The sequence below is a fragment of the Platalea leucorodia genome (genome assembly GCF_965183815.1).
Source record: "Platalea leucorodia genome assembly, chromosome: 2".
Taxonomy (NCBI): domain Eukaryota; kingdom Metazoa; phylum Chordata; class Aves; order Pelecaniformes; family Threskiornithidae; genus Platalea; species Platalea leucorodia.
Window position 1 is genome coordinate 48,815,512 of NC_138824.1, and position 15,657 is coordinate 48,831,168.

Here is a 15,657-nt window from a genome sequence, read left to right on the forward strand (position 1 = left end):
TATTTCTGTTGTGTGTTCCACGTAGGGGAAAAAAAAAAAAAGTCCTTTAGCTCATTTGGATTCTTTCCTTGGTCTACTTTGTATTATAAATGACAGGTTGGGGGTTTTTTTTAATGTTAAAAAAGAGCCCTAATTCCACCAAATTTGAGACTCTTAGTGTAACCATTAGTGAATTAAATAAATTAGTTCTTATACTTCCCACTCTGGTTGGTTTGGAAAGTCATTCATAGTAATGTAATGGGATTTTTTTGTCCATTTACTGATCATTCTCTCCACTGGAAATAAGAATGTAAGTCCAAGTCAATAACAATCATATCATCATATAAAAGTAATTATATTATGGAAATAATACGTGAAGCAAAAGTATAATTGAACGACAATTTACTATACTTAGTGCAACTTCCTTGAGTAGAAATAGCTCTGCTAGTATGCATATCACAAAAAGATGAAAGAAAATAATAATTAGAACCATTAATATACAAAAATACATTTTATTCAAAGATAATATGAGCCTTCTTATACCATGTGATACATCATCAACACTTCTTTCAGATTGTTGGCAGCTATAATCCCCTGATTTTGAAATGGGCATATTAAAAAAAATTTTGTTCTCAAATGGAAGCAAGATTCCAGTATGCTAATAAAAAAAGAAAAAAAAAAACTAATTACTTCAACTTCCATTTTCAGTGGTTTTTTTTTTTTTTCATAAGCCAGAATATGTACAGATTCCTCAAAGAGCTATTCCTTTTCTGTTTCCCTGACTCTTCGCCTTATAGCTATTCCTTTACACAAGCTGTTCTCTTTTCTGATAGCAATCTTTTCCTTGCTCAACTTGAGAGAGATAAACGCTAGGCAATGTTAAAAGGCATTGCCTCTTATCTTTTGACATTTCATTCTGAATCTAGCAATGAAACTACTCCATCAAGCCAATGACAAGTCCTTAGTGTGGGGTATATATCAATTTCTTACAACAGCAACAAAAAAAGTTTAATCCTTGCAGAAAGTCTGTTAAATAATTATTTTCACAAAATTTGATCATTAATTGCTAATGTAGATTATGATCCTGCAAACACTTACCCTAGGATATTATAAATATATCTCTATGTGTAGATAACTCTACTTACAGGCAAACTATGTAGTTTTCCATGAAAAGAGTTTACTGAATTCAATAAAACACTCAGTGCTATCTCTTTGGCCAGAGATTCAGTCATAGAGCTTCCTCTGATTGCCACTGCTGAAAAAGGAGTTTGTGTATATGAAAATATACAGACTCCTCCTGGGAATGGAAGAGTAATGCAATCAGTGCCTCCACTGCTCTCTTCTTACCAGAGGCACCAAACTCAGCAAACCTCTTCAGAAATCTCTTGCCCTCTTCCTTTCTTGACGCTACCTCTGCCTTCTCCAGTTTTCAAAGTATCACCCTCCTTCTGTGTGTCACTGCTAGGGCAACTTTTACCATTCACAAAGACACTCTGCAGGCAGGATAAAGATAGCTTCAAAGCACAAAGTAATGATTTATTGACTGATACACACACAGATAGGTGAGAATAACAATCTACTATGCTAAGCATTAGTAGGTTCACCATTCCCAATAAAGCATCTAATGAATCTTTGTCAGCTAGGTGGTCATTGGTCAGGTGGTAAAAATTCAGTATCTGCTTCTTCTTGAAACTGAGATGATCTCTGATGCCAGTCTGCTGTGGTATTGAAACTATTCCCTCCTCCATTAGAATTCTATACATTTTCACTTCAGTGCTTTTTCTCTTGAACCCTTGAACTTTTATTTCAATAATCCTACCTTTACCAAATTTTGTTTGTTGTTGTTTTGCATAATCTATCTACTTTCTCAGAATTTAGCAACTTCCTCAGAATTTACAGGAACCTATCACAACAGTCCGTCCTTAGAGGTCCTTCAGGAGTATTTATTATAAACATGGATTTCTGGGCCAAAGAACTACTTTAAAAAGCAGATAACTTTGATATATTATGGGAAGTAATAAATGATTTCTTTCCTTTTTTCATTTACTCCTTTTGCAAAAAATAATGATAAAGCCATACCTTTTCAATATTGCAGGAATATGTTAATTATACTCTCATTCTTCTTTTAGCAAACTAAGCATGACATGTTTGCTTGGAGTGCATTTTAAAAAATTGCTTAGTAAAATTACTGAAGGAAATGCAGCTGGAAAATGATATTGGAAAAGATCAGTGTCAGCAATATAATAACTTCTGGTATTTTATCAACTCTTGCAAAGATGTGCTGGTATTAAAATAACAAAATTTTTCTCTAGTGTCTCTTTAAAATGAGTGAAATGTACCAAAAAAGTGTACAAAAAGCATGAGGTAGGGTGATTCTCCATCAGCTGCATTATATGTGGAAGACTAGTTGACCTTTATTTCATGAACCAACAGCCAATGAAATTACTGAGAGCATTGCTAGTACTAGCAAACAGGGATATATGATAACATCAATTCTTATGTAGGGGCCAAGTGCGTGACTCTTTTAAAAAGTTTGCTTGAACTCAAAGGCATTGAAAGCTCTGATTAAAAAAAAAAAAAAAGTAAATAGTGGGAGTATATCTCTTAAGAACATAATAATTTAAATGAAAACATTTTTAAGACTTCAGATCATCAAAGCACATGGATTAATCACTCTAAACTTATGAGTATACTCATGAATACAGTTAAGAAGTTCATGTGTTTAAACTTGTCCTTTAAAATTGGTGGATTGGGATCTAACCTTCATAGGGATGAAGTTGCTTTCTGTTGCCTTCAACACACAGCTGTGACCAAAACCCACAAGACTGCTAAGTAAAAATAGGGATGATTAGAAATATTTATCTGAAATATTCACGTATTTACTTTACTTCACAAATTGTCCACACAATTGTATGAAATTTGTCAACATTAGGTGAAAGTATAGTCTACTTGCTCTTCATACAATATTGAGAAACAGTTTGTTACTGGTATTTCTATTTTGAGATCAGTCACTGTAGCTGTGAGACCTAGGTTGTAAGTATGTTGTTGATCTTTGTTGAAAAAAGACATCTAATTTTGGGGTGGATAGGGTGGGTGTCTATCCTAAGCCTATGAAAGTCAGTGAAACTCTGCTATGTCTCACCATGGAGTGAGCCCTGATTTCTCCCAGGACCCCTGTAGAGAGTTTGCAGGTTCTTTCTTTGGTTTGGTTTGGTTTGGGTTTTTTTGGTTTGTGTTTTTTTGTTTGTTTGTTTTTTTTTGTTTGTTTGTTTGTTTTTAGAAATATAACTAAATCTTTCTGAAAGATCCTTATGCTTTAAAAACACTATTGTATTTTTATAAAGTAAATACCAGAAAAGCACAAACTCAGCTGAACTCCCTCTGTGTAATTCAATTAATATTTGTTACCTGAATTAAAATATTCACAAAACTCCTGCAGTTATGCATCATGAGGAGAAAACAAGCCTGGGAGAAAAGGTGTAATTTACTTTCAATGTGTCCCAGCTGCCCACTACATTTTACTGTATTGACATTCACCTAAACTGATCTCTCTTAAATGAAAAATGCTGTTATGTCCAAATTTTACAAACTCAGATTAATCTGTGTAAGTAAGTGAAAAATAAGTAGCTGATGAAGAAATAATCTTCCCAGCACAGAAACTTGTACATTTCTTAAAAAATAAAATTACCAAAAAATTCTTTAAGATGTTCAGATTCTAGCTAAGAAATAAGAGATCATTATTTTGTAAAGTGGTCTAAACCAAAAGCTTGTTAAAGAAAAAAGTCTAGTAAAGACTAGAGCTTAATAATGATTATCCATACATGATAAACTGTTAAGGGACCATGAGGTCTTTTGTTATGCTATGCTGTTCCATATGCAAAGTAACAGTTCTCCTTCTGACAACTAAAGATTTTCACAGCCTTGGTTACCAAGTTTCCTTCAGTAAAATCAGAGAAGCAAAATGGGCTATACAATCCAGTTCACAATTTTTTTTGCCTTTTTTCTGTTTTGCATTAAAGGGAATAAGGATTAACTTGCACACTGGATGAAGAATCCTTTTTGTTCCTTTCTCAGGTATAACCAACTGCTGATAAGAATTGCTGCTTTTCTTTAAGGGTTTTAGTTATCTTAGCTAATAATAACAAAGACAACCAGATGCCAGATGTAACAGAGTTCTAAAATTTATTTTGTATTCCTCATTAATACAAATTGTTGATACATTAAAACTGAGCTATAAGAAAAATTAAGAAACAGAAATAGGTATTATAAAACCAAACATACATGAAAAAAGCTCTGTGACTTCCTAAATGTGGAGGAAAATAAACTGTTAGTTTTATTATACCTAGAGAAACTAAATTTCTATGTATTTCAGCAGATAAGAGTGTTTTCTTTGAAGAAGAAGGATGACATCAGCCTGCTGTAGAAAACAGATAAAGATGAATAAAAACCCATTTACACACCATACTTCTTGTAAACTGTATTGCTTGAACAGCCACAAAAGCAGTTGTTAATATCAATAGAAAATGTCACAAACTTTTTGTTATTCTTTCTGCCTGTATAAGTATGACCAAAGTCTGATTAGATTTTAAGACAAATACTGAGAGACTCCATACACCTTAAGTTTCTCAAACAAGACTTTAAGATCTGATGAAAAGTGGAAGGTTAATGGATTAGTGACAAATCTCAACTACTGAAATTCTTACCAAATTCCCAGAAAGAAAACTGTGCAAAACTTCCTTTGCCCTGAACTACACACACATACACACATGCATACAAACACATATATCTTCCTTGAACTGCATGTACCCAAAGACATGACTAGATATTATTTACTTTAACATAGAGTATATTTAGTTCAGTTCATTTTGTGTTTCTGTAATAATCACTTAAGCTTGTTTAAATCTACCTATGAGAATTGTGCTACACAGATAAAATTAATGTTGCATATGCATTTTTGCAATGGTGTTAGTTTAGTAAACTGATAACTTTTGGCTAAGAAGTACCTGATACCATAAGAACAGCAAAAAGAAACCCTAGTGAAATTTTTAATGTCTTGATTAAAATGAGCATGAGTAAGCATTAACCCAGAAAGCTAACCTCTGACAAACATGTTGAGGGTATATATCATTAGTGTCTTTGAAATACTTGAATGTTAGTTTCATGCAGTGGCTAGTCCAAACATCAAATTGATCAAGCTGTTCCCTGTTTCTTGTGTTAGTTTTCAGAATAATATCATGGAACTTGTAGTCTTCTCTGTGAAAAACAGGCGCCTGGAAAACTATAAATGTGAATTTCCAAAACAGTTACTTGGAAACAATGATCCAGAAGTTTAACAAGGAACTGTAAATTATGCTTGTACTTCCTGAAACCTTCTTTCTGTTAAAAATGTTCATTCTGCAGTGCTGTATCAGTAAAACTTATTTGGGTTTTCTGAACTGGTATTTTTTATGTTATTTAATAATGATCAAGGTGCCAGTTAACTAAATGTCTAATGGCAGCTATACAAATAACCATTTAAATCCACTTAAGTCCAATATTAAAAAGAGTTTAAAAATTCAGTTGTCTATAAACATAAATTATATAAATAGTGGCTTTCGGTAAGAGACACAATTATCTCTAGCTTAGCATAAAAAGATACACATTTAAATAATTGAGACTTACACCTTTAATTTTGCCTTGCATAGTCATAACTTGATTGCATTTTCTATGTGTGTGAAGACCAACACAATACTTGCTTAAATAGCTTCTCCCATTAAACCTTTAAGCTGCTGTATTTGTTTCTTAGATATTTAAATATAATGTTCTCACTCAAGCCTGAGCAACCAAATGAGGGGTGGATCACTCCATGCCCCCCAAACAACACAAACCAGAAAACCCCTCAAGACGTGACTGATAAAAAATTGAAACTACAGTTAAGTAGACTTCAGGTACTTAAATCTACTGTGATTAACTAGAAACATAGAAATCAGTCTCAATTACCCTGCCTCACTCTCAGTTATGCCAAACCCATTCAACCAGTTCACAGCTACAAAGAATTATGTACCTGCCTGTTAAACTTTAAAAACCTAGAGATGCTTATCTGTACTCTGCTTCTGTGTCTCCTAGGAACATCCTCAACCAGAATGGCTTGGCACAAAGCTCTGGACTGCCTCTTTTGAGGGGCTTAGTAATACACAAGGCAAAGCAAAGTCTACGTTTCTGAAGAGCCTTACCTGGAGGATGTGTGAGAGAACATAATGAACACCCAGATTATGTGTCAATAGTCAGGGTTCCTATGACTATTTGTATTTGTTTATAAAATAGTCTTTTATGGAATAGTTTTGAGAAAACCAAAATGCAAGATGCTTCCATTCCCGCTGCATGCCCTGAACAATAAGCTTCAGTCCTACTCTTTATGCAGCCTTCCCCCTAATAGGCCACAGGATCAGGAAATGAAGTGTGTTTCACATTAATTTGCTTCCAGGTTACCAGACAGACCAGTCTCCTGGGAGACTGAAGTTTCATGTATAGTCTGCCCCAGTCAGCCTGTAATTTGCTCTTACAATACGGAATTTAATTTCAGGGAGTCCTCTTCTAAAAATAGAGGGGTTTATGGACTGGATTTCTGAGGAACTTAGGTCTTTAAGTCCACAGAGTAGAGAATCTGGATACATGCTGCTGGAATTTGGATTTCACTGTTTTTTTGAAAGATTTAGGTTGCCAGTTCTGGAAAGCATCCAAGTTGAGAAAATATTCTTAAAAGTATTATTCTGACATGGAAATGCACAAGTTTCTGTTTGTTTTTTCTTAATTCTCCCTAATCAAGTGAGGGGGGAGAAATTTAAAGATCTTCTGTATTTGAATACTGAGATCTCAGACTGTCAAAGATGCTTGTTTTATTAGAAGTTTATATTGATGGTTTATGTATCTCATGATCACAGAATGGTTGAGGTTGGAAGAAACCTCTGGACGTCATCTGATAAAACCCCCATACTCAAGCAGAGCCACCCTAGAGGCAGTTGCCCAGGACTGTGTCTAGACATCTTGAACATCTGCAAGGAGGGACACTCCACAACCTCCCTGGGAAACCTGTGCCAGTGCTCAGTCACCCCCACAGTAAAAAAAGTGTTTCCTGATGTTAACAGGGAACCTCCTGTGTTTCAGCTTGTGCCTGTCACCTATGGTCCTGTCATTGGGAATGACTGAAAAGAGCCTGACTCCACCCTCTTTGCACCCTCCTTTCCCATATTTGTACACGTTGATGGGATTCCCCCAAGCCTTCTCTTCTCTAGGCTAAACAGTCCCATCTGTCTCAGCTTTTCCTCATATGTGAAGTGCTCCATTCCCTTAAACACCTTGTGGGTCTTTTAGACTCTCTCCATATCTCTCTTGCACTGAGGAGCCTATATGTCCATATCTCTCTTGTACTGAGAAGCCCGGAACTGGGCACAAGACTCCAGTTGTGGCTTAACCAGTGCTGAGTAGAGGGGAAGGATCACCTGCCTTGTCCTGCTGGCAATACTCCTCCTAATGCAGCCCAGGATACCATTATCCTACTTTCTGGCAAGAGCAGATTGCTGGCTGATGTTCAACCTGGTGTCCTCCAGGACTCCCAGGTCCTTTTCTGCCCAGTTGCTTTCCAGCTGGGTGGTCCTCAGCATATATTGGCGCATGGAGTTGTTCCTTCCCAGGTTATAGGACTTGCTACTTCTCCTTGTTGATCTTCATGAGGTTCCTGTCAATCCATTTCTTCAGCCTGTCAAAGTCTCTCTAGATGGCAGCATGACCCTGTGGTGTGTCAGCCACTACTCCCAGTTTGGTGTCTTCTGCAAACCTGCTGAGGGTACACTCTGCTCCATCATCTAGATCATTAATGAAAATGTTAAACAAGACTGGACCCATTATTGATCCCTGGGGTACACCACTAGTCTCTAGCCCCCTGCTAGACTTTGTTCCACTGATCACCACCCTCTGGACCTGGCCATTCAGCCACTTTTCAATCCACCTCACGGTCTGCTCATCCAGCCCATACATCAACATCTTGTCTGTGAGGATCTCATGGGAGACAGTGTTAAAGGCCTTACTAAAGTTCAGGTAGACAATAAAAAAAGGTGAAACATAACCTCCATTTTTAAAAAGGGAAAAAAGGAAGACCCAGGGAATGACAGGCTGGCCAGTTTCATCTCTATGCCTGGCAAGATCATGGAGCAGATCCTCCTGGAAACTATGCTAAGGCACATGGAAAACAGCGAGGTGATTGATGACAGCCAACATGCCTTCACTAAGGGCAAATCATGCCTGACATTTATGGTGGCCTTCTATGATGGGGTTACAACATTGGTTGATAAGGGAAAAGCGACTGATGTCATCTACCTGGACTTGTGCAAAGCATTTGATACTGTCCCCGCAACATCCTTGTCTCTAAAATGGAGAGACATGGATTTGATGGGTGGACCACTCGGTGGATAAGGAATTAACAGAATGGTCACACTCAAAGAGTTGTGGTCAAATGTTTGATATCTGGGTGGAGACCAGTGACGAGTGGTGTCCCTCAGGGGTCCATGTTGGGACCAGTATTATTCAACAACTTTGTCAGGGACATGGACAGCGGGATTGAGTGCACCCTGAGCAAGTTTGCGGATGACACCAAGCCAAGTGGTGTGGTTCCAGAGGGACCTTGATGGGCTCCAGAGGTGGACCCCTGCAAACCTCGTGAAGTTCAACAAGGCCAAGTGCAAGGTCCTGCACCTGAGTTGTAGCAATCCCAAACATGGATACAGGCTGGGCAATGAGTGGATTGAGAGCAGCCTTGCAGAGAAGGACTTGGGGGTATTGGTGGATGAAAAACTGAGTAGGAGCCAGCAATGTGCACTCACAACCCAGAAAGCCAGTTGCATCCTGGCCTGCATCAAAAGAAGTGTGGCCAGCAGGTCGAGGGAGGTGATTCTGCCCCTCTACTCCACTCTGGTGAGACCCCACCTGGAGTACTGCGTCCAGCTCTGGAGTCCTCAGTACAGGAAAGACATGGACCAGTCAGAGTAGGTCCAGAGGAGTGCCACAAAGATGATCAGAGGTCTGGGGCACCTCCCCTATGAGGACAGGCTGAGAGAGTTGGGGTTGTTAGGCTAGGGAAGAGGAGACGCTGGGGAGATCTTCTAGCAGCCTTCTGGCACTTAAAAGGGCTTTACAAGAAAGATGGGGAGGGACTCTATCAGGGAGTTTAGTAATAGGACGAGGAGTAATAGTTTTAAACTAAAAGAGGGTAGATTTAGATTAGATATTAGGAAAAAATTCTTCACTGTGAGGGTGGTGAGACACTGGAACAGGTTGCCCAGAGAAGTTGTGGGTGCCCCTTTCCTGGAAGTGTTCAAGGCCAGGCTGGATGGGGCTTTAAGCAACCTGATCTAGTGGAAGGTATCCCTGCCCATGTCAGGAGGATTGGAACTAGATGATCTTCAAGGTCCCTTCCAACCCAAACCATTCTATGATTCTATGAGTCTATGAATATCCACTGCTCTGCCCTCATCTACCAGGCCGGTCATTTCATCTTAGCAGTTTATCAAGTTGATCAAGTATGATTCCCCTTGGTGAAGCAATGCTGACTACTCCTGATGAATGTCCATCATGTGCCTGGAAATTTTTTTCCAGGTATAACTACTCCATTACCTTCCCTGGGATTGAGGTGAGGCTGACCAGCCTGTGGTTCCCTGGGTTCTCCTTCCTGTCCTTTTTGAAGATGGGGGCAGCATTTGCTTTCCTCTAGTCTTCAGGCACTTCTCACAGTTGTCACAATAGATCAAAGATCATCTACAGTCATCTCATAAAGACCTCTGCCAGCTCCCTCAGCACTCGTGGGTGCATCCTGTCAGGGCCCATGGACTTATATATGTCCAGTTTGCTTAAGTATTCCCTGACCTGATCCTCTTCCACAAAGGATGCATTTTTCCTTGCTCCAGCCTTTTCCCCTGGTCTCTGGGACCTGGGACCCCTGAAGGCCGGTGTTGCTAATAAAGACTGAGGCAAAGAAAGCGTCTAGCACCTCAGCTTCTTCCATGTCCTGTGCAACCAGGTCCCCTGTCTTATTGAGCAATGGGGTCACATTTTTCCTTAGTATTCCTTTTGTCTCCTATGTACTTATAGAAGCCCTTCTCATTTTCTTTGACATCCCTGGCCATTCAATTCCATTTGGGCTTTAGCTTTCCTAACTTAATCCCTGGATACTTGGACAATATTTCTGTATTCCTCCCAGGTTACACGTCCTTGCTTCCACCCTCTGTAGGCTTCCTTTCTGTGTTTGAGTTTCTTCATCCACTCAGGCCTCCTGGTATTTTTGCCTGACTTCCTGTTCATTGGGTTGGACTACTCTTGAGCTTGGAGAATGTGATTTTTGAATATTAATCAGCTTTCTTGGGCTCCTCTTCCCTCCAGGGGAAATCTTATAAGCAGATCTTTGAAGAGGCCAAAGTCTGCTCCCCTGAAGTGCAGGGTTGTGAGCTTGCTTTTCACCCTCATCCCTGCCTCAGGATCTTGAACTCCACCATCTCATGGTCACTGCAGTCAAGGTTGCCTTTGATCTTCACATTTCCAACAAGCGCCTCCTTGGTGAGTATGAGGTCCAGCAGAGCAACTCTTCTCATTGTCTTCTCAATCACTTGGAGGAGGACGTTATCATCAATGAACTACAGGAACGTCCTGCATTGCTTATGCCCTGGATTGCTCATGATGATAGTATGATCTTTAGTTAGATAACATTCTTGTAGCTAAGACATTTCTTAAATCATTGTTGTTGTCTTCCTACTAATCATGAAAATTAAAAAATATATAGATTACTGTGCAATAACTGGATTTGAAAAAAAAAATCCAATACATTTCATTTTTCCTGCTTCACGCCATAGTAGCAATTTACAGTGCTACACAGTTCTGTAATGCAATTTGTTAGATTTTTTTTCTGTTTTATTCTCCATTTACAAAGATTAGAATTATTTAAAGAATCTACTTCATATTATACTCCTTTTTCTAGTTTTTATTTTTCTTTTATTCAGTTGCATTGCATTTAGTGTCTGAAAGACTTTGCATAAAATATCCACAGTACCAGCATGCTTTAAGTTGCACGTAGTGACTTTCACTTAATGTTTTGCTTTCGTATGTTTTGCATTTATTTATTTTTGTAATAAGACATTTTTAACAAATCAAATTAAGTAAGCAGCATTCACTTTTCCCATTTCTTGTACAGCAAATATTTCATCAGCAGATTAAACAGTTAATTTACCTATCTCTGAAGATGTGTTGCATAATTAGCACAGTAGATCTTTAATTAAATGGTTTTCAATTATTATAAATGATGTTTTTGTTCTTAAATATTCAGTTAAACTACATTCACTATGATTAATATCTCTTAACTTATCTTGTTCTAAATAGAAAACCAAATCATTCTGGAGACATCATTTATTAGTAAGAATTTGGAAAACAATCAGATGTCAAATTCAGTCTTTTGCAGAAAAACATAGGAATGGAAGACTGAATTCAAAGAAATTACAAATTGTACAAACTTCATTAACTCAAACCTTGCCCTAGATTTTGGAAATTTAAGCATACTTTTAGAAAGACTCCTTTAAGGATTGTTCTTTTCTATGAAAACACTATGTTAGCTTTCACTTTGGGGCAACACCATCAGTAGAGGACAAAACTTCAAGACAGGAAGATAAATGAGTGGCTATGGGCAAACATGTTAGCTAGAACTGGAGCTTTATACCATATGAACATTGCAAGGAGACAGAAAATGTATTATAAAACCTGTTCAAACAGCTCTGTTTCCAGATTGTACAAAAATCTGGAAATTACCTTTTCTCCTAATACAATTTGAGTGACAAAACAAAATGCACTTGCTACTATTACTAGGATCTTACATAACTAATAAAACCCACTGATACGACTTGGAATCTGCCTCCCTTCAGTCTGTCCCTCTGCTCACACTTCTGTCCACTCTACTCCTCTATGTTGCACCACCTCAGTCCTGAATTTCACGTTGTCTATTTTTTCTGTAATTACTACTGAGTTCTGTTCAGTGTGTAATACTACAGAGTGTTACAAAGAGATGGGAGTTTCAAGATGGGTCTAGCAAAGAGGAGCATCTGAACTTTTCATTCCAGCAAATTATACTTGGTAAAAAGGAAATTTTAGTATCCCTCTCTCTCTTGCTTATGGTCAGCATGTTCGAAAAAAAAAAAAAACCAAACAAACCAAGCCAAAACAAAACACCAAACCAAAAAAACCTTAAAATTTTATTTTTTTTTTTTTTTTTTTTAAACCTCAGTTAAGCGGGAAGCCAGACCAGAGGCATAACTGTCCTTTCAAGCCTATTCTTTTTTGCATGTAAATATTTGAATTTCTATTGATATCAAAGCAAAAAATAATTAGAAGTTTGACCTTTTATTTCAATTTTCAACCTGAAACTCCAGTAGTTTTAGACTTTTATGGCAAAAGAGACTATTTTGATCATTTAATCTCATGCACATTACAGAGAAGTGCAATTCCTTCAGCCAGAGCATAAATTCCATTCAGGCTAATACAATATGGATTCACTGGATCTAACTTCCTTCATTTGGGTCACTCCAAAAAGCTTGATTTCATTTCAAGAAGCTAGAACAAAAAATGTACCTGCTACCTTAAATTTAGAAGATCTGATAGGAGCTCACAAAGCTGCCATCTTCCGTTGAGCGCTTTTGGCACATACTGTTGTCATGGGAATGGCTCAGGAGTCTGGCAAGAATAGATGCAGCAGATAAAATTGCTTTAAATTCACTAATTTGTTACATGTTTAGGTTCATTACATTTAAGCATATTTTAAACACATTAAAATTAATGGGTAACAAATGCTTTTAAATGTTTTGCTGAAGGAGACAAATTGGTGAACTGGGACCTTAGATACTTTTTTTTCTCTACACGATACATATAATATTTTTTTAATGTAGGTTAAAATCACAGTCCTTCAGAATACAATAATAGTAAATTGGATATTGTAAACTTGAACTGTTCTTATTTTATCATAATTCCCTTTTTAATAACTGTTTATTGCAAAAGCATTCCGCATTTAATATAAATAAAAAGAACATTAATGAAGCAATAGTAATATGATTAACATAGAACTGGCTCTGTGTTCCTTGGATTATTGTGAGCCATGGGCAATGAAGTAAATTAATTCCTGTTTGCTAATCAGAAGTTCAGTATGCTTAACAAAGCCTCAAGATTCAGCAGTAAGATAAACCAAACATGAAAATAGTTCTGCTTACCCAAACTTTGCTTTTAGGTAAGTAAGTAAGCCAACTGAAAACTGGAGAACTGGAGCCAAACCAACAATATAACATGTCCTACTATGAACAAATTTGAACACGAATATACTCTGTGTATTTCTCCCCAAATGAATAAAGCTGGATGCAGAAGGAGGAGAGGAAGTTGTTAACTCCTTTTCTATAGATGGAGATCACAAACTCTGAGTGTCTGTGTTTGTTTATAAATTTATAGGTACGGAGGAAACGGGTAGTTCTGTTTACTGATTTTACTTTAATCCTTCAAAAGCTAAACTGAAAGTTTAATGTATAGTTCCTGTGATTGTTATAAGACCTGATTGTGAAGCTTCCCTCAGCTTCTCGTTATGTTCTCAAAAGTCAGAAAGACTTACCACCTCTCAGGAGGACATTCCTACTTTCGCTTGTGGAGTGAGATAACATGCTGTTAAGCTCTCTTTTCTTTGATACTGAGCAACAGTTTTTTAAAAAGAAAATGGCTGGAAGATTATTCAAATTCCATAGGGTGCTGTAGATGTAAGAAAAGGTTGAGCCTTCATGATAAGTTACTTCACCACAGCCATTTATTTTGATTATGTAAATGCAGTTATCTGGTAGAATTTTTCTATTATGAGTGCTAGCTGAAAATATTGAATCAACCTGGAGGTATGTAGGGGTTGAGGAATACCACTGTTTCAATATTCCCATATTAAGCTCCTGTGAAGTAAGTGTTTACTGGAGAAAATCTGAAATGCAGGTATATGTTTCACTACCTCTTTAGATTGTATCCAAGCCCTTGAAAATCTGTGTACCATATTCAGAATGCTGAATATTCAAACAAACCTTCATAAGTATTTCAAATTGATGCAGTACTAAAAGAAAAGAAATTGCAAGTGATGAGAAACTTCTCATCTTATTTAGCAAGGTCTTAAAAGGCATCATGGTATACTTTTCCCCTTACATATGTATGTTTACACAGAAAAAAACCAAAACAAACATAGAGGATAAATGAGAACGGCCTTCTAGGTTCTGTTACAGCCCTTTTGGGAACCATACATTGACTCTGGTCCAAATGTCATTAGCATCTGTTGTCCTCTGTAAATCAGGTTTAGATCCTAGGACTTTTTCAAGTGCATGTAATAATTCTACTTGGAAGTAGAAATACTGGCAGCCTCAGGAAGGATAGCAAGCCTGATGCGGAGGCTGGCACATATCACTATTATCAACAGGACAGAGTAATCCATCTGGACTTCCTTGCACTATCAGAACATAATATTTTAATAATAATAAAACAAGTCAAACAGTTTTACGGTGGGGCTGCTGTTGATGGGTTCTTCTTAGGCCTGCTCAGAGCACAGCTTTTGGACAGGGTTTATCAGAAGCGCTAGGTTGTATCCAATTTAAGGAACCTGGGAGTTTTTCATGCTTGGGGACTGTGGGAGTCCAAGCCTCATCTTCACTTTGCATTAAACAATAAAATGTTTCCTCTACATTTTAGTCATTGCTTTCCAGGTAAACTAGACTTGGATTTATATGACCTAGCTGAGCTAGGACTCTAATGAAGTGCCCAGTCCTGATAATCAGATATATGCAGATAAACCAGGAAACATAATAGAAAAGAAGTCTACATACAACTATAGTTTTTACTTGGCTTAGTTTCTCAGTCTCACTGAATCCCAGGAGGGAGGCAGGCATGTCTCTGCTCAGGTGATAGAAGCTCTTAGTATGAATGGACTGAGTTGTAAGGGAATGTGTAACTTTTCAGTAAAAACCCAACAACTCAGTCTAAGTCTTTCTAGAATAAATGAGATGCTGGTTATCATGCCACAATTTTTATAGGGTACCCCAAATTATGCCTAAAGCTCATTTTATGTACTTGCTATCTTTTTTTTTTTTGGTCAAGATTCCTGAAAGGATACTTTCTTTACCCAAAGAGTTTGCTGGATAAATAGATTTTTTTTTTTTTCCTAAAAGGGATGGTTCTTTATTAAATTTATTGTTAAAATGCTTGTTAATTTAATGAGCAACATTATATTATATATTTATTTTAAAACCATAACATTGTATAATGTATGTCACAGGGAGTTTCATGATCCATTATAAACATAAAAAGGCAAGTTTATCTTTAAACACAGAGAATAACATAAGACTGTAGGAAGATTAACCTGAGCAAAACTGCTAACACTTTCCAATTTTTTACAATAGAAAACTAGATCTTTAGGTAGTATGCAGTAGATTCTTGAAATCCACTAAACTACAGTAATTTAAGACAGTCAAGGATCTGGCTTAAAAAAAATATCAGAAATGCATTTAAATTTTTGAGTCCCCATCCCTGGAGGTATTTAAAAGACAGGTAGATGTAGTGCTTAGAGACATGGTTTAGTGGTGGACTTGGCAGCGCTAGGACTTGATGATC